Source organism: Podarcis erhardii (assembly GCF_964252035.2).
Source record: "Podarcis erhardii genome assembly, chromosome: 12".
Classification (NCBI taxonomy): domain Eukaryota; kingdom Metazoa; phylum Chordata; class Lepidosauria; order Squamata; family Lacertidae; genus Podarcis; species Podarcis erhardii.
Window position 1 is genome coordinate 35,105,103 of NC_138513.1, and position 22,656 is coordinate 35,127,758.

Consider the following 22,656-nt stretch of genomic DNA (forward strand, 5'->3'; position numbering starts at 1 on the left):
ATTCACCGCGTTGTTGTAGGCGAACTCCGCCAATGCCAGGTGGTCGACCCAGTCATCCTGCTGGTAGCTGCAGTAACACCGGAGGTACTGCTCCAGCACCGCGTTCGCCCGTTCCGTCTGGCCATCGGTCTGTGGGTGGTAGGCTGACGAGAGGCAGACCTCTGTCCCGAGGGTCTGGTGTAATGCTCGCCAGAACCGGGATGTGAACTGAACGCCCCGGTCGGACACCACGCGCTCAGGTAGGCCATGCAGGCGGAAGACATGCTGAAGGTACAGCTGAGCGGTTTCCTTGGCTGTGGGTACAGATGGGCAGGGGGCGCAGTGCACCATCTTGGTGAAATGGTCGGAGAAAACTAGGAGGCAGGTACAACCACGAGACGGGGGTAAGTCCACTACAAAGTCCAACGAAACCGTGTGCCAAGGGCGCAGTGGAACTGGCAATGGCTGAAGTAGGCCGGGGGGTCGCCCGGTAGGGCCCTTGGCGCGCCGGCAGACATCACAACCAGCAACGTATCGAGCCACGTCCGCCTTCAGGCGGGGCCACCAAAACTCACGACTGACCAGATGGGTGGTCCGATACCGTCCAGAGTGCCCCGCTGCTGGGGCATCATGGGCCATCCGGAGAACCTCCAGCCGCAGTGGCCCTGGCGGGATGTACAGACGACCGTGGTGCAGCAGAAGGCCCTGATGCAGGACCAGCCCCGGATACTGTGGGCTGGACCCTTCAGCCAGCTCCTGGAGTCGTTCCTGGGCCCAAGCGTCGACCCGCTGCTGTTTCCGCACCCGAGCCTGCAGTGGCTCCGCCTCCTGGGTGGCCAGGAATGCAGCTGGAGGTAGGATCGTGGTGGGTTCTGCTTGCTGTACCGTGTCTGAGTTGTCTTCAGGTTTCCGGGACAGGGCATCCGCCTTCTGGTTCTGAGAGCTAGGGATGTAGCGGATCCGGAACTGGAACCGGGAAAAGAACAACGCCCACCGGATCTGTCTTTGGTTCAGCTTGCGGGTGGTCTGGAGGTACTCCAGGTTCCGGTGGTCAGTTCTCACCTCCACCGGATGTCGTGCCCCCTCAAGATGGTGGCGCCAGACCTCAAAGGCCACCTTGATGGCCAGTAGTTCCCGCTCCCACACAGTATAGTTACGCTCCGCTGGTAGGAGCTGGCGGGAATAGAAGGCACAGGGTAAGAGTGGCGCTTCAGGTCCATTCTGTTGAGACAAGACGGCACCGAGAGCCGTACTGGAGGCGTCGGTCTCCACCACAAAGGGTCGAGAGGGGTCAGGATGTTGTAAGATTGGCGCCCTCTGGAAACAGGCCTTCAACCCCTGAAACGCCTCCTCTGCCTCCTTGTCCCAGGAAAACAGCGTCTTTGGGTGCAGTAGCCGGGTCAACGGGGTGGTGCGATGAGCATAATCTGCGATGAAGGTCCGGTAGTAGTTGGCGAACCCCAGGAAACGCTGTAGGTCCTTGCGGTTCCGGGGTGCCGCCCATTCTCGAACCGCTGCCACCTTCCCAGGGTCCATCTGCACCCCATCTGGAGAGAGCCGGTGTCCGAGGAAGTCCACAGTCCGCTGATGGAACTCGCACTTGCTGAGCTTTGCGTACAAACGGTGCTCACGCAAGCGCTGCAGCACGGTCCGGACATGTCCCTCATGGCGAGCCGGGTCACGGGAGTAAACCAGTATGTCATCCAAGTACACCACCACGTACTTGTCTAACAAGTCCTGGAACACGTGGTTGATGTAGCGTTGGAACACAGCAGGCGCGTTGCACAAACCGAAAGGCATAACCAAGTATTCGAACTGCCCGTACCGGGTCCCAAATGCTGTCTTCCACTCATCCCCGGCTCGGATCCGAATCAAGTTGTAGGCCCCCCGGAGGTCCAGCTTGGTGAACACCTGTGCCCCTTGCACCCGCTCCAGCAACTCTGAGATAAGGGGCAAGGGGTACCGGTCTGGGATGGTAATTTTGTTCAGGGCTCGGTAATCATGGCAAGGGCAAAGTTCCCCACATTTCTTCTTAACAAAGAGCACTGGTGCCGCGGTAGGCGAGGTGGAAGGCCTAATGAACCCACGCTCCAGGTTCTTGCGCAAGAAGTCCTGCAAAGCCTCGCGCTCTGGCTCTGTTAGAGAATATAAGCGACTCACTGGTAAGGGCGCTCCGGGCTGGAGGTCTATGCCGCAGTCAAAAGGCCGATGGGGCGGCAGCTGGTCTGCCCCCCGTTCCTCGAACACGTCCTGGTAGTCCTGGTACACGGCTGGGAGCATGGGTGCTGCCTCCTCCGTGGGCGCGGCCGCCAGCGTCTCAGATTGAGCATGGGAACATGGGTCTGGGAAGTGCACAGTCCGTTTGACCCAGTCAATCTGAACGTTGTGAGCTTCCAGCCAGTCCATCCCGAGCACGAGGGGGAACCGGGGCATAGAGGCAATGTCCAAAGTTCGCAACTCCTGGTGCTGCTGGAGACACAGGACCAGGGGCTGGGTCTCCTGAGTAACGGCTCCTGAACGTAGAAGCCGTCCGTCAATTGCTTCCACCTGGACCGGTTCTGGCTTGTTCCGAAGTGGCACCTGATGATGGGCAGCAAAAGCAGCGTCCATATAAGAACGGGTTGCTCCTGAATCCACCAAAGCATGGGTAAGAATCCAGGGCCCACCTGGAGGGTATAAACGTACCGGAACCATAAGATGTTGCAAGTCCATTGGTGCGGGCCTATTCTGCGCTGTTTGGGACCCCCGGTAGCTAGGGCCATCAGCTACTGGGGGTTGGCGGTTTCCCTGCGGCTGGCGTTTCTCAGGGCAGGACCGAGCGTAGTGTCCACTTCCGCCACAGTAGAGACATAGATTCCCCTCCCGACGCCGCACCTTCTCTGCGGGGGAAAGGCATGGCCGCACTGCCCCGAGCTGCATAGGCTCCTCCGATAACTCAGTTGTGACCGTGGGGCTGCCGGAAGAAACTGGTGCCGAGAACTGGAGGTGTCGTCGGCCCCGGGCCTGGCGACGATCCTCCAGCCGGTCGTCTATCTGTAGACTCCGTTGAATGAGAGTGTCTAGCGTGGTGGGGCGTTCCATTGTGGCCAGCTGGTCCAGTATCTCGTCCGAAAGCCCTTCGAGATACTGGTCCCGCAATGCCGAGTCGTTCCAGGTCAAGTCCTGTGCCAACAGCCGAAACTCCGTGGTATATGCGGCCACCGTGGACTCGCCCTGTTTCAACTGCCGAATCGCCCGGTTGGCTTGACTCCCTTTCTGGGGGTTGCCGAACGCGGCCTCCAAAAGATTGCAAAACCCCGTATAGTCTGCCAGCAAGGGGGAGTCTTGCCTGAGTAGCGGCAACGCCCACTTGGCCGCCTGGTCCTTTAACAAACTAATCAAAAAGTGCACCTTGGTGCGGTCGTCAGGGAAGTTCCGGGCTCGCCCCTGAATATACAGCTTGGCTTGGGCGAGGAACATGGGAAAGCTGGCCGGGGCTCCATCAAATTTCTCGGGCAAAGCCACTGGGTACTTGCCAGGAGCCGGGGCGTCGGCCCCAGGAGCCGGTAGGGCTTCCAAGCGCTGCTGAAGTGCCGTAACCGCGTCGCTGAGCTGCTGCACGGTGTGAGTCAAGGCCTGGTTCTTCTGGGCCAAAGCCACCAGCGCAGCCACCTGGTCAGCCATGGCCTCTGGCTCTTCCCGAACGCACCCCAACGAAGGGGGAGTGCGGGTGTGGCGGGAGCAAACTGTGCTGGACCCGGGGGAAAGGTACCGTGAGCGTAGTCTGAGTCCACACGAAGAGGGGCGAGGTCCGAGGCGGAGAGCCGGGCGGGGAACGGGAACGCTGGAACAGGAGGCCGAGCAGGGAACAGGAACACCGGATGGTCAGGAACAGGAGGCCGAGCAGGGAACAGGAGCACCGGATGGTCAGGAACAGGAGGCCAAGCAGGGATCAGGAACACAGGAAGGTCCAAAGCCAACAACGACGTTGCTCCCGCAACCTGGGACCGGGCTGACTGGGCTTTTATCCTCTTCTAAGGCCAGGGGCGGTCCCGGCCCCCAGGAGCCCCGCCTCCTCTGGCCTTAAGGCGAGCACTCCTCCTGGGAGCAACCAGTTCCCTTCGCCTCTCTGCCCTAAGCCTCTGCAGATCAGGAGAGGCCGAAGGGTTACTGGGCCCTGGAGGAGGCTCACCTGTAGCCACTGAGTCCTCAAGCCCCTCTGGGGCCTGAAGGGTTTCACCTGGGGCCAGCTCCTGGTGCTCTGCCACAGGTGCAGGCTCTTCAGCATCTAGGCCTTGCCCCAGTTCAGCCGGCCCTGGAGGCGGGGACTCCTGTGCAGGCTGGGATTCCTCTGGTTCATCCTCTGAATCGGAATCCCAGGCCATCACATCATCTCTTGTAGGCAGCTAGGCTTGTAGTTGCAATCTATTGCTGGAAACTTCTCAAAGGAGTCTATAGTATAAGAAAGCGTGGCAGTTAGCTGTGGTTAAAAAAAATAGCTAGCAAATGGAAGTTTGCGTGGGTTTTGAAATCAAAGGACACATTCACAACGGATTGAGATGCCTTTATTATGTATACAGCTAAAGAGAAGACACAGCGGAACCTCACTCAACACTACAGCATTTTCTGGCTAGTGTAATTTTAAACTAGGATTGGTTTATTCATTTGGATAAGTGACTGGAATTGTGTTGTTCTAAGGGTTCTGGCCTCACCGTAATCTGTAATCTCATCTCCTGGGGAGGAGTGGGGTGATGGTTTTTGTTTGTTTTTACCGTTCTTTGATAATCTGTAACATTGAAAATGATATAAATACGGTATTAGTTTTTAAGAATAAGAAGTTGTGGCATTTCAGTAGGAGGTTGTGGGGCATGCACTGATTGAGAGCAAACTTTTGCAGGCACAAATAGTGTTTAAAGTGGGATTGTGTGTGACTGTTGTGATGGTGTCATGAGCATAAATAATCACAAATCCACAATAAAAATGATCTGGGGTCTGGAAGGGCCCCTAGATCTTCTGCATCAGCGATACTGATGTTCTTCAAAGGAAGTCCTCTAGGAGAGCGGTAGAGTTTGAAAAAAGCAGAAAGTGTGGCCTTACGTCCTAGTTTACAGAGGGCGATCCTCTGTTTTAATGAGTTGAAGTCTGGTTTAAAGGTTTAAAGAAACCTAAGGAGAGAGCAGAGACCTTGATGTTCCCCACCAACACTTAACACTTGGACAGCAGATGTCTCATGGATAGCTCAGTTGGTGGAGCGTAGTGATGATAACGCCAAGGTTGCAGGTACAGTCCCTGTACGGGATAGCTGCATATTCCTGCATTGCAGGTGGTTGGACTAGATGATCCTCAGGGTCCCTTCTAACTCTACAATTCTATGATCACATGGATCACCTGGTTATAGTATTCTCCATTATGGTGATATATGTTATATTCTTATTTAAATTATAGCGATCATTTCCAAATCTGCATCTATATGTATAATTCAGCATGTGCTAACTTTATGCAAAACTATGTCACATTTGCCTTTTTTTGTGATTTATAAGTGGCAGTCCTAGAATCAAAGAAGGGCACTGAGTTATAGTGTTGCTTCAGAAGGCAGCTCCATTCCACTACATTTTCTTTGCAGATCTAATGAATCCTATGCCCACCCTAGAATACTGTAGTCAGCTCAGTAGACTGTGATGGTTAATTTTTAATTAAGACAGAAACAAAAAATGAACAGCATTTACTTTGTGATAAGCTCTGGATATTATAAAGTTCTGTGAAATGAGGGTAATTAATTTCTTTAGAATTGGCACATTAATACTACAGCTCCCCAAGGTAACAAAAAAATAAAACCCAATTAACCTGGGCTAACAATGCTTTTAAGCTGACATGTCACAGGGTATAGGTCCAGCCTTGTTGCTGGCATGGAGCGCTGAAAAAGCCTCTTTAAAGAGAGTTGCTGCAAAAAGTAATTAAATTCTATAAGGGCAGCCTTATCGATTGCACAAAATATGAACACATGCGTAGCAGCAGAATATGAATGCATACTTCAGCACATTAAGAATCTTTGACAGTTATTGGAGAAGAATAAAAAAATGAGAAAATAACATGGTTTGACATTTATGTGGATCATTCAAGAAGATCAAAGTAAACGATCTTATAATGGCAAAGAATGAATATATATATATATATTTGCTTTCGTAGATTTTCACGGGTACAGGAATGCAGGTTTTGGTGTCCTCGGGTGTCTTCCCGTGTAAAAGTTGGGGTGTCTAGGCGACGTTTCGACGAGGTCTCACTCGTCATCTTCAGGCTGGTGCTTTCGGCTTCTTGTTACTGGAACAGAGCAGGATCTCAGTGTTTGAGTTCCTATAAATACTGTAGAGGGGGTGTGGTGTATAGCCTCCAATGTTCTGGGCAGAGAGGAAGTTCCCAGGCTAGTGTGCCTTTTCTTCTTTTGTTCCTTAATTACTTGAGAGATATCCTGAGTGATTTCTTGAGTGATATCCTGAGTACCACTTAGGTGGGTCATTAGGTGTGGATTAGTTGTTAAAGTCTTTGTGTCTTGACCTCTTGAACTTTGTGAAGAGTTTTCCTGAGAAGATGGCTGTACTGTACTTAGTTGTGCTCTGGCTTGGCTTCGTGTATAGGGGCGAGCTGTGGTTTTGTGGCTTGTGTCAGCCAGATCTGTGTAGGGATTGCAGGGGGGTGCAGCATCCGGAGGTGCCACCATGGATTGGCTACTGGATGGTGTCTGTAATTCATCTGTGGAGAGGGTCTGGGTTTGGGTCTGGTGTGGTTGATTGGTGTTGGCGTTCTGTGTGCCTCTGGATCTGGTGTCAGTTTTTGTGGGGAGGGCTAATTTCCAGATGTCTGGCAAGCGGGATGTGTCGTCACGCTTGTTCATGTTGTGAGGGTGTTTCTCTATCTCGATGGCTTCCATGATTATTCTCTTGTGGTGATGTTCCGTGTTAAAGAGCAATTTGGAATCTGCAAAATTAATTTCGTGTCCTGTTTCTTTCATGTGTTGGAAAAGAGAGGAAGTTTTTTCTTCTTTTTTGACGGCATTCTTGTGTTCTGCGATACGTGCATTTATTCGTCTGTTTGTTTGTCCAATGTACGTGGCTGGGCAGACTTTGCAGGGTATTTCATAGATCCCTTGGTTTTCCAACTGGATTTTATCCTTGGGGTTTCTGAGGATATTGGCTATTTTTTGGTTGGTGCAAAAGGCTGTTTTGATATTGTGTTTATGGAGGATTTTGCTAATTTTATCTGTAGTGCCCTTGATATAAGGAAGGAGGGCCATGCCATTGTTTTCTTCTGTGTCTTGGTTTTTGGGGGGTGTTTCCTTTTGGATTAGCTTCGTAATCCTGTTTTGCTGGTATCCATTGGCAATTAACACGTTTGAGAGATTCTGTAACTCAGTTGTCAAGTGGTCTTTGTCAGCCAGGCGTTTGGTTCTGGAGATGAGAGTCTTGGCTACGGAGTTTATTTGTGCAGGGTGGTGGTGTGATTGTGCATGTAAGTAGCGGTTGGTGTGTGTTTTTTTCCGGTAGATAGTGTGTCCTAGGGAGCCATCAGGTTTTTTGTAGATTAGGACGTCAAGGAAGGGAAGTTGGTTGTTGGCTTCTATTTCCATAGTGAATTGTATTTTGGGGTGTAAGTTGTTGAGATGTGTGAGGAAGCTATCCAGTTTTTCCTTCCCGTGTGGCCAAATTACAAAGGTGTCGTCAACATATCTGAGCCAAAGTTTGGGTTTGTGTTCTGACTTGTCTAAAGCATTGGTTTCAAAGTGTTCCATGTACAGGTTTGCGATGACCGGTGAGAGGGGTGATCCCATAGGTGCTCCTTCTATCTGTTTGTATCTTTGTCCATTGTGGATGAAGTACGTGTTGGTTAGGCAGTGGTTGGTCAGGTCCAAGATGTATTCGGGGGGATTGTATTTGTTTTGAATAGCTGTCAAGGCTTCATTAATGGGCACTTGTGTGAAGAGAGATACAACATCGAAGCTCACAAGTAGGTCATTAGGATGTAGGTTTTGCTTCTTTATTGTTTCTATGAACTGGAAGGAGTTTGGTACGTGTGAAGAGATGGATTCTGCATAGGGCTGAAGTTGCTTGGCGTCCCTTCCTTGACGTCCTAATCTACAAAAAACCTGATGGCTCCCTAGGAAAAACTGGATAGCTTCCTCACACATCTCAACAACTTACACCCCAAAACCGCTACTTACATGCACAATCACACCACCACCCTGCACAAATAAACTCCGTAGCCAAGACTCTCATCTCCAGAACCAAACGCCTGGCTGACAAAGACCACTTGACAACTGAGTTACAGAATCTCTCAAACGTGTTAATTGCCAATGGATACCAGCAAAACAGGATTACGAAGCTAATCCAAAAGGAAACACCCCCCAAAAACCAAGACACAGAAGAAAACAATGGCATGGCCCTCCTTCCTTATATCAAGGGCACTACAGATAAAATTAGCAAAATCCTCCATAAACACAATATCAAAACAGCCTTTTGCACCAACCAAAAAATAGCCAATATCCTCAGAAACCCCAAGGATAAAATCCAGTTGGAAAACCAAGGGATCTATGAAATACCCTGCAAAGTCTGCCCAGCCACGTACATTGGACAAACAAACAGACGAATAAATGCACGTATCGCAGAACACAAGAATGCCGTCAAAAAAGAAGAAAAAACTTCCTCTCTTTTCCAACACATGAAAGAAACAGGACACGAAATTAATTTTGCAGATTCCAAATTGCTCTTTAACACGGAACATCACCACAAGAGAATAATCATGGAAGCCATCGAGATAGAGAAACACCCTCACAACATGAACAAGCGTGACGACACATCCCGCTTGCCAGACATCTGGAAATTAGCCCTCCCCACAAAAACTGACACCAGATCCAGAGGCACACAGAACGCCAACACCAATCAACCACACCAGACCCAAACCCAGACCCTCTCCACAGATGAATTACAGACACCATCCAGTAGCCAATCCATGGTGGCACCTCCGGATGCTGCACCCCCCTGCAATCCCTACACAGATCTGGCTGACACAAGCCACAAAACCACAGCTCGCCCCTATACACGAAGCCAAGCCAGAGCACAACTAAGTACAGTACAGCCATCTTCTCAGGAAAACTCTTCACAAAGTTCAAGAGGTCAAGACACAAAGACTTTAACAACTAATCCACACCTAATGACCCACCTAAGTGGTACTCAGGATATCACTCAAGAAATCACTCAGGATATCTCTCAAGTAATTAAGGAACAAAAGAAGAAAAGGCACACTAGCCTGGGAACTTCCTCTCTGCCCAGAACATTGGAGGCTATACACCACACCCCCTCTACAGTATTTATAGGAACTCAAACACTGAGATCCTGCTCTGTTCCAGTAACAAGAAGCCGAAAGCACCAGCCTGAAGATGACGAGTGAGACCTCGTCGAAACGTCGCCTAGACACCCCAACTTTTACACGGGAAGACACCCGAGGACACCAAAACCTGCGCATATATATATATATATATATATATATATATATATATATATATATGTATATATATATGAATGAAATATGGTTGCTGTTGCATACACAATATAATAGCTGAATATCAAAAATCAATTATTATACAATTTTTGTTGAGGGGTTCCATATTATTCTCTATCAGAGTTGGTTAGGATGGGAAAAACATTTGGTAACTAGGAGCATTAGACTGTAAGGTTCGGAGAGGAGTTTGAGGAGTTCTCCTAATGTTACCCATCTTGTCCCCAGAGAAGTTTGCAGTTTTGAGAACATTGCCCCTGGAACATCCTTAAAGAACATTGGAAGATGCTTGCTTGACAGCTTGAACTTACTGATCCATTTCAGCCTTCTGATATGCTTAATTCACTGTGCTTTAAAGACCTTTTAATCTCAAATGGATTTGCTTCTGCCCCCCGGCCCCCAGTCCTGAAACCGCTTGCTATAGAGTAGTCCGAAAGAAGCCTACAGATAAGCAGGCAAAGAGTTATTCTGTGTTTTAGAATTAGCACAGCCATTTTGCTAGATAAGAGGCGGCAGAATGAAAAGTTGCTTAATTTTGTGTACAGGTGCTATCTTGCAAGACTCTAAAGCAGGGATGGCCTCCAACTATAGATTTGCTGGCCTCTTAACTTCCCAGCCAGAATGCCCAATTAGTCACGGATGATAATAGTTGCAGTTAAGTGACACCTAGAAAACCAAAGAATGAATCCTCGCTCTTGATCTATTCTAAAAAGCTCTAGTACTGTGCTATATGGATCACAATGGAAGTGGAATCTTTCTGTGTGAATATATTTCTGTGTGAATATATTTGTTATGTACAGAGCTTGGATCCTAGAACAATAGGCAGGTAGGATCCTAGAATGGAACAACCTGATTGGCCTGCAGGAGCAGCCCAATCAGGCTCCAGGAGGGAAGCAGAATCAGCCAATCACACGGGACCTATTGTGTAAATAATGTATATAAAGGCAGAGGGTTGGGGAAAAATTCATTCACTGTCTTTATGAGCTTCAATAAAGAGCTATGCGACTCTGAGTATATTTCAATATTCTTTTCCCAACTTTGAACTGAATACTGAATCGCCTCTAGGGAGTTCCATATGCATATTGGACTACCCCAATGTTTTTCCCAAATTGAGGCAAGTGGCAACAAGTTGTTGAGTTAGCTTGCACATGAGCAAGTGATAGTGTATGCATCTTTGTTAGATCATTCTTTTTCCAGGTTGAATTAAAAAAAAAAGACTGACTTTTCTGGCAGCTATAGATTGTGGGTGATTACCCTTTGACTAACGGTGGGTATCACCCATTGAAAGAATGGGCTCAAGGAAGCTACTATGATTTCAGTGGGTCTACGGACTCAGTCTGATTTCATCCTGTCTGTAGGAAATAGTATGCGATAGATAAACATCAACAAATTGCAGTATTGTTAAATAGCATTTTGTCTCCAGATTTTCTTGCTTAAATTATAAAATGCAAGCAATGCTGATTAGCACAACTCCCCCCCCCCCCCGACATATTCAATATAAATTGCATTGAATTATCTTTAATGTTGTAGAATATCTAGTTTCTTGGATACATTCCAGGACAGCCAAACTGCATTAAGAGATATAATATACAGCATGGTTTTGAATGTCATTATTTAATTGGCAAATAGATTTTTCTCTCGCCATCAATGGCAAAAGAAGACATTTGATACCAGGGGCTGGATTAAATGTTTTATCAATTTCTCGTGTTTAGGGATCTTTATGGAACAACAAGTTTGTCCCTTGGGCGAGCCCTTGTCAACTGCAATAAAGAGATCCACACAAGTGAGCGAGATGCATTTTTGCAGGATTTACTGTGAGACTGAGATTCTCTGCATTGGCTGGGTGCTTTCAGCAGCTGCTCTCTTTGGTGTTTTGCATCCAAAGGATTTTGTCAAAATATAATTTTCTTGCCACCGTGGATTTACAAGCATCTTTTCTTTTCATGGAAGGAGGTGAGTATCTGATGAATACAGACGCTATAGTAGTGACATAGGGTTTTTATTTTACAATAAATACTCTGCAGCCTTGAACTCATAATCAAGTACTTCCTAGTTTGATTCAAGATGCAGTCTCCGCTGTAGCGTAGAGAAAATGTAATGCTTACAGATTGCAAGACTGCTCGACTTTATTTAGCTCACTTTCTGTATTCCCTGTGCACCCAACAGGAATCAGGGCATGCAGTTAAATCCTACTGAGGTGTTTTTCTTAAGGAGTTTATCTGTTGCATCTTTAAGAAGGCCAGGTGAATTTAGTTAGGATGTGTAGTATTAGATTAAGGTGCATAGGAAGGTTCTTATTGGTAGATAACTTTGATTGGTATTATTATTAGTTTTAAGTCTGTCTTTTCTTAAATAGTCTTCCTCCTCTAGTTGTATGTATGGAATTAATCACATTCAGAGGTCATTAAACTGGTGTATTTCATGAGCTGGGATTACAATTGGGTATTATACCAGAAATATATGCTTTTGAGTTTAAAGGAAATATATTAGGAACTGGGAGCATTATTGAAGCTTATAAAAAGAGGCATACTTGGCATGTGGAATTCACTGCCACAATATGTGCTTATGACCACTGATAGGTTTAAAAGGAGAAAATTCATGGAGGGTAGGTCTATCATTTGCTGTTAGCTATTAAAACTGTTTGTATCCTCTGTTGCCAAAGGCAATGCATCTTTTTGAACATGAGGACAAATAGCTGTCAATGTGCTGTCAGCGGCTCTCGGCTGGTTGCCCAGGAAATTATAAAGCCAAGGAAAAGTTTCTCGCTGTCCTTTTTTATTTTGATCTTTACAGAGAGAGGCTATAGACTCCAGCCTCTTGGATAATGGCGTTGTCCCGAGTGAATCTCCACCACCCCTGCCTCTCCCACTTCTTCATTCTATGGGTGCTGCTATGAGCCCTCTGTCTTCGAGCTCTTTTCTCTCCTACTTTTAATGCTCGCCGGGTTCTGGGAGATGGTGGGTCTGGAGTGCTTTCTAGTGACAATGTGTCCAGCTCTGCTCGCTCTGCCTCTCCCATGATCTCCCAACTTTCCTCCTCATCTACCTCTGAGCTGTGACCTCCCGCAAACCACTGTTGTAAATCTTCCTTTTCCTCTTGCCCAGCCCCTGACAGTAGCGGAGGCAGGAAAGGCTTCAAAGCTTCAAAGGAACCAATTCCTAGGTTCCTTTGGCCCTCCCAATAAAATATTTGAGGGAGCCTCTCCCCAAAAGTTGATGGGCGTTGCTAGTGCATTGGCTGCCCTTTGTGGAATGCCCTCCCATCAGGTGTCAAAGACATAAACAACTTTTTGACTTTTAGAAGACATCTGAAGACAGTTGTGTTCAGGGAAGTTTTTAATTGTTTGTTTTATTGTGTTTTTAATATTTTGTTGGGATCCACTCAGCCCAGGGTGGCTGGGGCTACCCAGTCAGATAGGTGGCATATAAATATATTATTATTATTATTATTATTATTATTATTATTATTATTACTACTACTATTATTATTATTAGGATGGTGTGTGTGTGTGTGGGTGTGTGTGTGGGTGTGTGTGTGCGCAACACCTTGTGATCGATTATGCAGGGTGCAGCTTTTGCTAGACGTGTTTTTGTCACCATTAGCATATTTGCAATAACTTATACAGAGACCTAAGTATTTTCAGCGACCCGAGAATTGTATTTTAGGTTCTAAAAGCACCAAGTATCCTATCCTTTCACAAATTAATTTTCAGATTGTACAGCACAAAGCGTGGATGAGCAGGAATTCCTGAAATATGTATATAAAGTGTGGGCCCCCCCTCTTTTTCTGGGCCTTAGAACTCTTCCTCGGCTAGACCCCTCACCAGCTCAGCTTGGCCTCCTAAGTGTTTTTGTCTGGCTGGAATGTATGCTTGAACTCTGATAATTCTTCTTGCTTGTATGGATGGGAAGATAGAGAGGGATGTGAGGAGAAGGTAAAGCTAAAGCTAAAGGACCCCTGACAGTTAAGTCCAGTCATGAAGAACTCTGGGGTTGCAGCGCTCATCTCGCTTTACTGGCTGAGGGAGCCGGTGTTTGTCCGCAGTTTTTCAGGGTCATGTGGCCAGCATGGCTAAACCGCTTCTTTCAAACCAGAGCAGTGCACGGAAACACCGTTTACCTTCCTACCAGAGCGGTACCTATTTATCTACTTGCACTGGTGTGTTTTCGAACTGCTAGGTTGGCAGGAGATGGGACCGAACAACGGGAGCTCACCCCGTCGTGGGGATTCGAACAGCCGACCTACTGATCGGCAAGTCCTAGGCTCAGTGTTTTAGACCACAGTTTCTCTGAGGAGAAACTAGCCCGCTGCAAAAAGTACATTTGACATTTGTTTTTGACCCATTTTGCCTCTGGCCCCACCTGCCCCTGGTGTGTGGCCCGTGGAAAGTTGCCAAGAAGGGGAAGGGTTGCCTTTGGCTGGAAAATGCCCACCCATAGTATAAAAACTATTCTGCAAGCTGGGCATCTCCTTATGCTCTTCTTTTAAAGATGTGACCCTAAATTCTTGACAATAGGGCATTCAGTCATGAGCACATATATGCCTGTATGCCGTGTGTGTTCCTAGAATAGAATCATAGAATCATAAAGTTGGAAGAGACCACAAGGGCCATCGAGTCCAACCCCCTGCCAAGCAGGAAACATTAAAGTGTTCCCTTTAATGTGTGAGAACTATTTTTGAACATGTTTGTGCATAAACCCCCACAGCGTGTTCACTCAGTATTCCTTTTGTATAACAAAAAGTTTTTGACAGTGTATTGAAGCATCTGTAAAGAAGGGGGCTAATAACTAAAAGGCCCCGCTAAACTTTATCTTCATCATAATTCAGATGGTGATATCTCACTTTAAAAAACTGAGATAAGAACAAGCATGATTGCCAGTCCCAATTGTTTTGCTTCTCCCTTCACCTGAGCCAGCATACAAATCAGGAAGTTTTTCATTAACTTTGGTTTCCTGTTTCATCCAAATTGAGAAACTATGGTTATGAACTTTGGAACAAACCACTATATATAATAAACCAACTTCAAACGATGGCTTAATATCCTGCTTTCTTCCGTAGTTTCCCTGTACAGACAACATAGGCAACTATAGTTTAATGGAAGACTTCTGGTTCAATCACTTGTTTGCATGAAGGAAAGATCAAACTGGCTGTGAGGCTTATTAACTTTTTGCCTTATTTAGCTGAAATATAATTGTCTGAACACTACCAGTCACACTCGAGTTCCCTAGGACTACTGTAGAGATTTTTAAAAAACGACTTTTTGTAATATTTCTTCATAAAACTGGATAGTTGGAACTCATTATTCTAGTAGGCATTCCCTGGGGAGGGGGAAGCGAAATAGCATAATAGAATCTTAAGAGTTGGAAGGGACCCAAGAGTCATCTAGACCAACCCCCTGCAATGCAGGAATCTCAGCTATAGCATCCATGACAGATGGCCATCCAACCTCTGCTTAAAAACTTCCACCACCTCTTGTGGGAGTCTGTTCCACTGCTGAACAGCTCTTACTGTCAGAAAGTTTTTCCTGAATGTTTAGTCAGAATCTACTTTCTTGTGACTTGAAGCCCTTGGAGAGCCAGTGTGGTGTAGTGGTTAAGAGCGGTAGACTCGTAATCTGGGGAACCAGGTTTGCGTCTCCGCTCCTCCACATGCAGCTGCTGGGTGACCTTGGGCCAGTCACACTTCTTTGAAGTCTCTCAGCCCCACTCACCTCACAGAGTGTTTGTTGTGGGGCAGGAAGGGAAAGGAGAATGTTAGCTGCTTTGAGACTCCTTAAAGGGAGTGAAAAGCGGGATATCAAATCCAAACTCTCTCTTCTCTCTCTCTTGGTTCGAATCCTGCCCTACAGAGCAGGAGAAAACAAGTGTGTTCCCTCTTCCATGTGACAGCCCTTAAGATATTGTGAGACTGCAGTCAAGTGCAGGGTTACTGGAGTTTGAGGATGGAAATTATTGGGTGTTGGAGAAGTGTTCTGTAAGTTCAGGGAAGGGGTACTGGGATTTGTATGAGAACCAAGCTGGTAAGAAGTAGCGTGGGCGAAGATGGATTGATGAACGGAACAGAAGTGCAGGGCAAGGCTGTTTTATCGAAAGGTTATCACTGCCACGTTAGCGAGTGGATGGATATGAATTTCGCTTATATTGTTAACCACCCACACAGTACAGTTCAATATCCCTCTCTGTTCCTGTTAGCATTTGCTGGGGTCACCGCTGAACACACTTTTGAGCAGTTCCTCCTCTGTGCGAGCTGGAAACATATTTCTTTTCAGGGTTATTCAAGCATGCATCCTTTTATTCTTTCCCGTGAACATATTTATTGTGACTACTGAAAAGTTATCGTTCTCTAAAATGTGTTAAGCCTTCCCCGCTGCCTCTCTCAGGGACATACAGGTATAGAAACTGTTGCTTCAAAAAGACATTGCTTGGAAATATGGTTGCTGTTGCTTTTTTCTCTCCCTGGAAACCTTGTACTGTTCTCATTCTTTCCAAACATTTCGTCCCGTCCCCCCCTTCTTTTTTGAAGATTCGACATTGCAACTTTTGTCCTTGGCGAGGCCGAAAAAACAAAACAAATGGTGGAGGGCCTTGAAATGTTTACCCTCGTTGCTTTTAAAACGTTTTTTAAAAAAATCAAATATAAACAACAAATTATAAACTGCGTTGTTTTTGTACACCTGTGGAGATTTTTGTTTTAAAAATGAGTTCCTTCCTACACAAACGATGGTGTGCCCATTTTCCACACCAGTGCTTTAATCATTTTTTGAGTATTGTAAGATGGCATGGGCAAGAAAATGCAAATAGGCTGTAGAAATGGAAAACGACAACAGCCCTGTGATCTTAAATAGCAAATTTGTGCTATTAGTAGTAATTAGTATTACAACCAATTGATTCTATATTCTTATTAATTAAGTTGAACAACACTTTATATTCATTTACAAATTACGTTCATGCAATACAGGGTGTATTGTTGTTATTATTGAGGTCAGGTCACCTGAATTTAGCGCAGTTAAAATATCACTAGCTCTTTGAATTAGTTTTATATCCAGGTGCTTTAGTACTGCCTGATTCTTTGATTCAGTAAATCGCTGTGAATAAACAATCATTTGTTAATGTGAGAACATAAAAAAATACTTCTCATCATAATGGGCCCTCAGTTCTGTTTATTATTGTAGAATTCTGTTTTGTTTCTTTTCTTGTTAAAGGCGAATGGCTCTGTCCAGAATTTCCATGTTGTAGAATATCCCTATGGAGATGGTGTACAGCATGTGTCTCATTTTATATATATATATATATACAGCTAATAAGATCCTAAATGTGCATTCTGGCTTCTTGGAGACATATTGTAAAAATAAACTATCCAAATGACTGCTTTGCCGAGTGCTTGTGTAGAAGTGTGGAAACAAAGTAATAAATTCCCTTTCCACACCTGAAAATTAATATTGACAGATAGCATTACAAAGGTAAATGGCAAATATCAAAACAAACAAACAATTGCATAGCAGGATTGGTATTTCTTTCCTTTTGCTGTTCAGTATACCATTTCCTTGCAAATTACACTAAAGCTGAACATTTGCAAAATCACCTTGGTACAGGATTTGTCCTTTCAACCTATTCCCATAGCTGCACCTTCCAGCCCCAATTGCTGTCTTGCTTCTTAGTTCTTGCTGTCTTTTTATACTTTCTTTGGTATATTTGGTTCATAAAATCACAGCCAGAAGTGCAAGCGTTATTATAATAAAACAAGTCATGCCTACCTTACATTTTGTGTCATCACCTAGGATATTGTGTGCTCAGTATTATCACTTGTACCATAAGAAGGAAATTAGAGCATGTATTTTCCACATGGAGAAATCAAATGTAATCTAAATGCAAACCACGAGTTTTATTGCATGGCAGCCTTTGATAGCAGCACTGCTATTACTAATTCCACTATGACAAGAGTACATTGTAGTCCAGAAGTTTCCAACACTGTTTTTTGTTTTTGTTTTTTTATTGCTTGGTTTTGGTGGTTTTTGTGTGTGTGGTTTTTTTGCCTTTTAGCTTTGCAAAATCAACAGAATTTGGTCCTAATAAGTCAAAGAGTGTTTGGCAATCATTTGCTCAAAAAGCGTCAGCATTGTAGCCCAATGCTGTGAAAAGTAGGCAAGACGACTAAATTATTTGGTACCATAGTAGCTGACCAAAAGGCATGAGAGCTTTTATGTCAATTAAGGTCTGGTGTCCTGCCAACATGAGATGATATTCTTAAGTAGATTACTTACTTCATTTCCAAGTTTTCCTCCATACTGTGGCTCAATTAAACTAAATATATCAGTGTGGCGTAATGACCAATTAATGTATTGTCATGTGTTTGTGAGATACACACAGAGAAAGACAGAGAAAGAGCTATTATGGATGTCTTCTTTTATGCAAAAACAGAAGATAATTGTTGTTGTAAATTACTGCTGAATAATTAACATAAGAGGTCTCTGGTATTGCTTCCCCTGTCCTGTTTTAGAAGAGGTAGCTAATCAATGTTAGTGTATTTCATAAGGTTGTACAATTTTTGGTGAGCATTATCTCAAAATACAAAACACCTGTAGACTCTACCTCTTGACAAATTCATTAGTCCGACGCAATTCATTGGTATAGTTTTTTTTTCTGCAGATGTTTGATTTTATTTACTTATTCATAAAAGTCTTTATAGGCTTCCTTTTTCGGGCATGGCTGGCTCACCAAAGTGTCTTGCACATTATAGAAACACAGTGCAGATTAAAATGACCAAGTTAGTAGTATTAACAATAATTTAAAAACATTGTTAAATAGATAAGACAATATAAATCTCAGCAGTTTAAAAAAAAAATCACCAAAGAAGGAAATAAATCATGTCACAAATGAGGCTGGTTTGGGTGGGAGTATTGCTCACAGGCAGTAGCCTCTGATCCTGGGACAACAGGACCCAGAAAGAATGGATCTCCAAGAATTTCGGACCATCATTCTTTTCTCTTTGCTTCTTTCCCATCCTCCCTCTGTGACTGGCAGTTTCTTTCTTTCTTTTTTTCCTTCTTTTTTTTAAAAAAAATAATCTTTATTACTTTTCAAACTTATGGCAGACAAGAAAAAAGAACAAAAGAAGAAACAATACAAAACACAACCTTAACACTAAATTAAACAAAACAAAACAACAACAATTTAAAAAACATATAGCATACCATTTCATTAGTCTATCTTTCATTCTCTTATTTCATCGACTTCCTCTCACCTCCCTTTTTGTATTCCACTTCTGTTACTTGTTTCAGCAAATCCTTTCCATCTTTCTCTATTTTTATCATTATGAATGTCTTAACATATTTTTAACCTTATTTTCCATTAATACTAAAATACTTATTTATACTTAACTCCTTATAGCATTTCTGCTAAAGCCATAAAGTTTCATTCCAACAATTTTCAAACACTCATTAATTTTACAATATTTCTATGTTCAAACTTTAGACTTTCCCAATCTTCTACCGCCATCTCTTCTCCTTGGTCTCGGATTCTGCCAATCATTTCTGTCCATTCCATATAGTTCATCAACCTGGAGATCTTCTGTGACTGGCAGTTTCAGTCCACCTCTCTTTTTAGCTTTGCAGATTCCACTGACTCCACTGCAGCTATTTCATGCACAAAAGGGAACAAAAATTCTCCAAATAATTAGGGCCTTCCTTCAGTTCAGATCCAGCATCAGCACCTATTGTCTTGTGGAAGATTCTGGAGCCTCAGGGCTCAAGAAAGGTCCATAGCTTACTACTGCTCTGGCAATTTCTGGTTGCCATCTTGGTTTTCCTTCCCTTTTTTTAATGACAATTTTTTAATTTTTCAAAAAAATAACATAAAAATAAACAATAAAACAACAATATATAAAGAAAAATAAAAAGAGAAAAAAGATTTTAAAAAAGAAAAGAAAAGAAAAAACCATCATAATCAAAGATTTTAAACCATAATTTTTGCTTGACTTCCCTCCCCTCCCCCTCTTGGTTTCATTGTTTAATTTTTTGTTCACACACGTCCTTATAACCTTAATAATCAATTTTTTTAGACCCTGTTCATCTTAATACAAGTGAGTTTTTAAAAGTTATACTGACATAAAAGTCTATACACAAAGCTTAAAAAATGGGCATTAAACCTTTACCCCTTTTTTATTATTCAAAGTCCTCTTTCTGTCTTGGGTACTACGTTAACTAGTTTATCCTGTATATTTCAATAGTTTAGTTTGCCAGCCATCTTGGTTTTCCTTCCAGTGGTCTAGAAGTTTAGTTGTTCCAAAGCCCTATTCGTACTTACTGGCATACCCTCTTTCATTGCGCTTTGGGAGAAAATTGTTAGGCCCAGTTTTGGCAGAAAAACTGCTTTGGTCACCTTGTATGATGACCTCTGTCAGACCCACAAGCCCTGAAGCTGGCCTCATTTAAACATATATATAACATTATTACCTGGGCTGCCAAGTGAAGTGTCATGTCAGGTGATTGTCACCACTATCATCCTTCTAAGTGCTTCTGAACTCTGCCCCTGTGGTACACTACATCACTGGGTGGGAGCCAGAGGCGACTGGGATAATGAATATGGCGACTGAAGCTGCTAGGCCTAGTGGGTTTTTTCACCATTCAAGTGAAGGGTCATGCCACCAGCTTTGCTTGCAAAAGGTTCCAGGCTCAATCGCTAATATCTCAGGTAGGGCTGGGAGAGACTTGGTGTTTAAAACCCTACATAATAAGAACATAAGATTACCCATCAGATAAGATCAATGGCCCAATTAGTCTAGCATCCTGCTCTCACAGTAGCCACCCAGAGGCTTGTGGGAAACTCTTAGGCAGGACCCAAGCACAAGAGGACTCTCCCCCTCCTGTGGTCTCTAGCAACTGGTGTTCAGAAACATTGCAATAAACCTTGGAGAGTTGCTGCTCATCAATGTGGATAATGTTGAGATAAGTGGGTCAGTGGTTGGATTCAGTATAAGACAGCTTCCTGTGTTCCTGCTCCCCATGCCCTTTAACCTCTTGGGGCCCAGTACAATGTGCCCCTGAGTACAGTGGTACCTCGGGTTAAGTACTTAATTCGTTCCGGAGGTCCGTACTTAACCTGAAACTGTTCTTAACCTGAAGCACCACTTTAGCTAATGGGGCCTCCTGCTGCAGCTGCGCCGCAGCTGCACGATTTCTGTTCTCACCCTGAAGCAAAGTTCTTAACCTGAAGCACTATTTCTGGGTTAGTGGAGTGTGTAACCTGAAGCGTATGTAACCTGAAGCGTATGTAACCCGAGGTACCACTGTAGTTGTAATGCAGTTGGCTTCTTCTCATGCAGAATACACATGTTCCATGGGGCCTCTTTTAAAAGACTCACCCTGTATATTTACAGTGGTACCTCCGGTTAGGAACTTAATTCGTTCTGGAGGTCCGTTCTTAAGCTGAACCTGTTCTTAACATGAGGCGTGCTTTCACTAATGGGGCTTCCCGCTGCTGCTGCGCTGCCAGCACACGACTTCCACTCGCATCCCTGGGCAAAGTTTGCAACAAGGGGCATCTACTTGCGGGTTAGTGGAGCTCGTTACCCGAAGCATTCGCAAGGAGGACGGTACGTAACCCGAGGTTCCACTTTATGTAGGGTTGGCTTTTATGAAATTGAAAGCACTGTTATAAATATCTCAAATCTTAATCATAAATTAGATCAGTTGCCAAGGCTATCTAAATAATAGGCCATTGAAAATATCACACTGTTTGCTTACTCTTGCATTTTACAAATTGAAGCATATGGAGCCATTTTCATGCAAACAAATGTGTGTTGCATCTTGATTGCCATAGAGATAATGGATTGACTCCCCCACCCCACGACGATCTAAGAATCAATGCAATTATATTTAGCCAACTTATTGGTTTATTTGTACATGTTTATACTGCTTAATATAATAAATATATATCTAAGGAGTTAGGATAAAAGCGTTAATATTTATCGTACAAAAAAATCCTTAAAAATGAGATAAAGCCACAACAAAACTGTGTTTCAGAAATAAAACTGAGCAGTGTGCAAAACAAAATGAAAGATTAAGGGAAGCCTGGATAAACATACAGTGGTTTTGTTTTGTTTTTTAAAATAGAAATTTAAAGGTCATTACTGTCTCCGTGAATTATCTGAGAGAGGGCATTCCAGAGGGTGGGTGCTTTTCGTTGAGAAGGCATACTTCCACATGATCACCAAGTGACAATTAATCCACACTGGTCATGTAAAATTTTAATAAGTGAATGGTCAGCAGAGTCTCCTCAGAAGACCTTGAAGATGGGCTGGGTCCATACCACAAGGGAGGCAGACTCCTAGGTTATCCTGATCCCCACATGGTTTACAGCTTCAAATGCCAATAAAACCTTCAACTTGGCTCTTTAGTAATAGGCAGTCAGGAATGGGGAAATATGTGTAAAGCATGGATAGCCCCACATACAGTGAATTACAGTAGTCTACTTTCTTCAACGGAAAAGTTAGAGGAACCAGCTAAACACCCAAGCAAAAGCAATTTCCGTCTCTGTGACTGTGATTGTACATTTTCCATTATTTTGGGGAAAGAATTCAAGCCAGACCAGTAATTGGTTGCTATTTACATAAGTGTTGATGTGGAAACATACAAATCTTTCCCACACTACCTCCTTTCATGCATTTATGTCTTGGCTCCCTGAAGTATGGGTTTCTGTCATATTCAATATTTGTTTTTGGTTCTATTTTTTTCTTAGCTATTGTTTTAAAAATGTATAGAGGGCTTCTGAAGAAAGCCAGAACTTCAAATTATATATGTATATAAAACAAATTCCCATGTACTTTTATTAGAATCATAGAGTTGGAAGGGACCTTGAGTGTAATCTAGTCCAACCTCTGCAATGCAGGACTATGCAACTGTCCCTTATGGCAATCAAATCTGTAACCTTGGTGGTATCAGCACCACGTTCTAGCCAACTGAGCGGTCGTAATTTCTTCAGTACTTGCTGGTCCAACATGTTGGAGTTGCTCAGGCTGAAATCTAATATACTCATAAACTAGGCTGACAGCCTTCAAAGAATGTATTTCTAATTATAGGCAAGGCCAATGTGGTGCATTCCAGATGTTTTGAACTGCAACTCCATGAGCCCCATTTGGCTTTGTCAGGAACACTGG

The 22,656-nt window shown here is 44.3% G+C and overlaps 1 protein-coding gene across 8 annotated transcripts in view; it reads left to right on the forward strand.

The window, feature by feature from the left end:
- RARB (retinoic acid receptor beta) overlaps nucleotides 1-22,656 on the forward strand; it is a 362,123-nt gene that overhangs the window by 115,185 nt on the left and 224,282 nt on the right. The window contains exon 1 of one of the 8 annotated variants that reach the window (XM_081882239.1): nucleotides 20,091-20,108. The exons of the other annotated variants lie outside the window; for them this stretch is intronic. The gene's annotated coding sequence lies outside the window, so the exon portion shown is untranslated. Of the gene's footprint in view, nucleotides 1-20,090; nucleotides 20,109-22,656 lie in introns of those variants that run through there. 8 annotated transcript variants of the gene reach the window in all.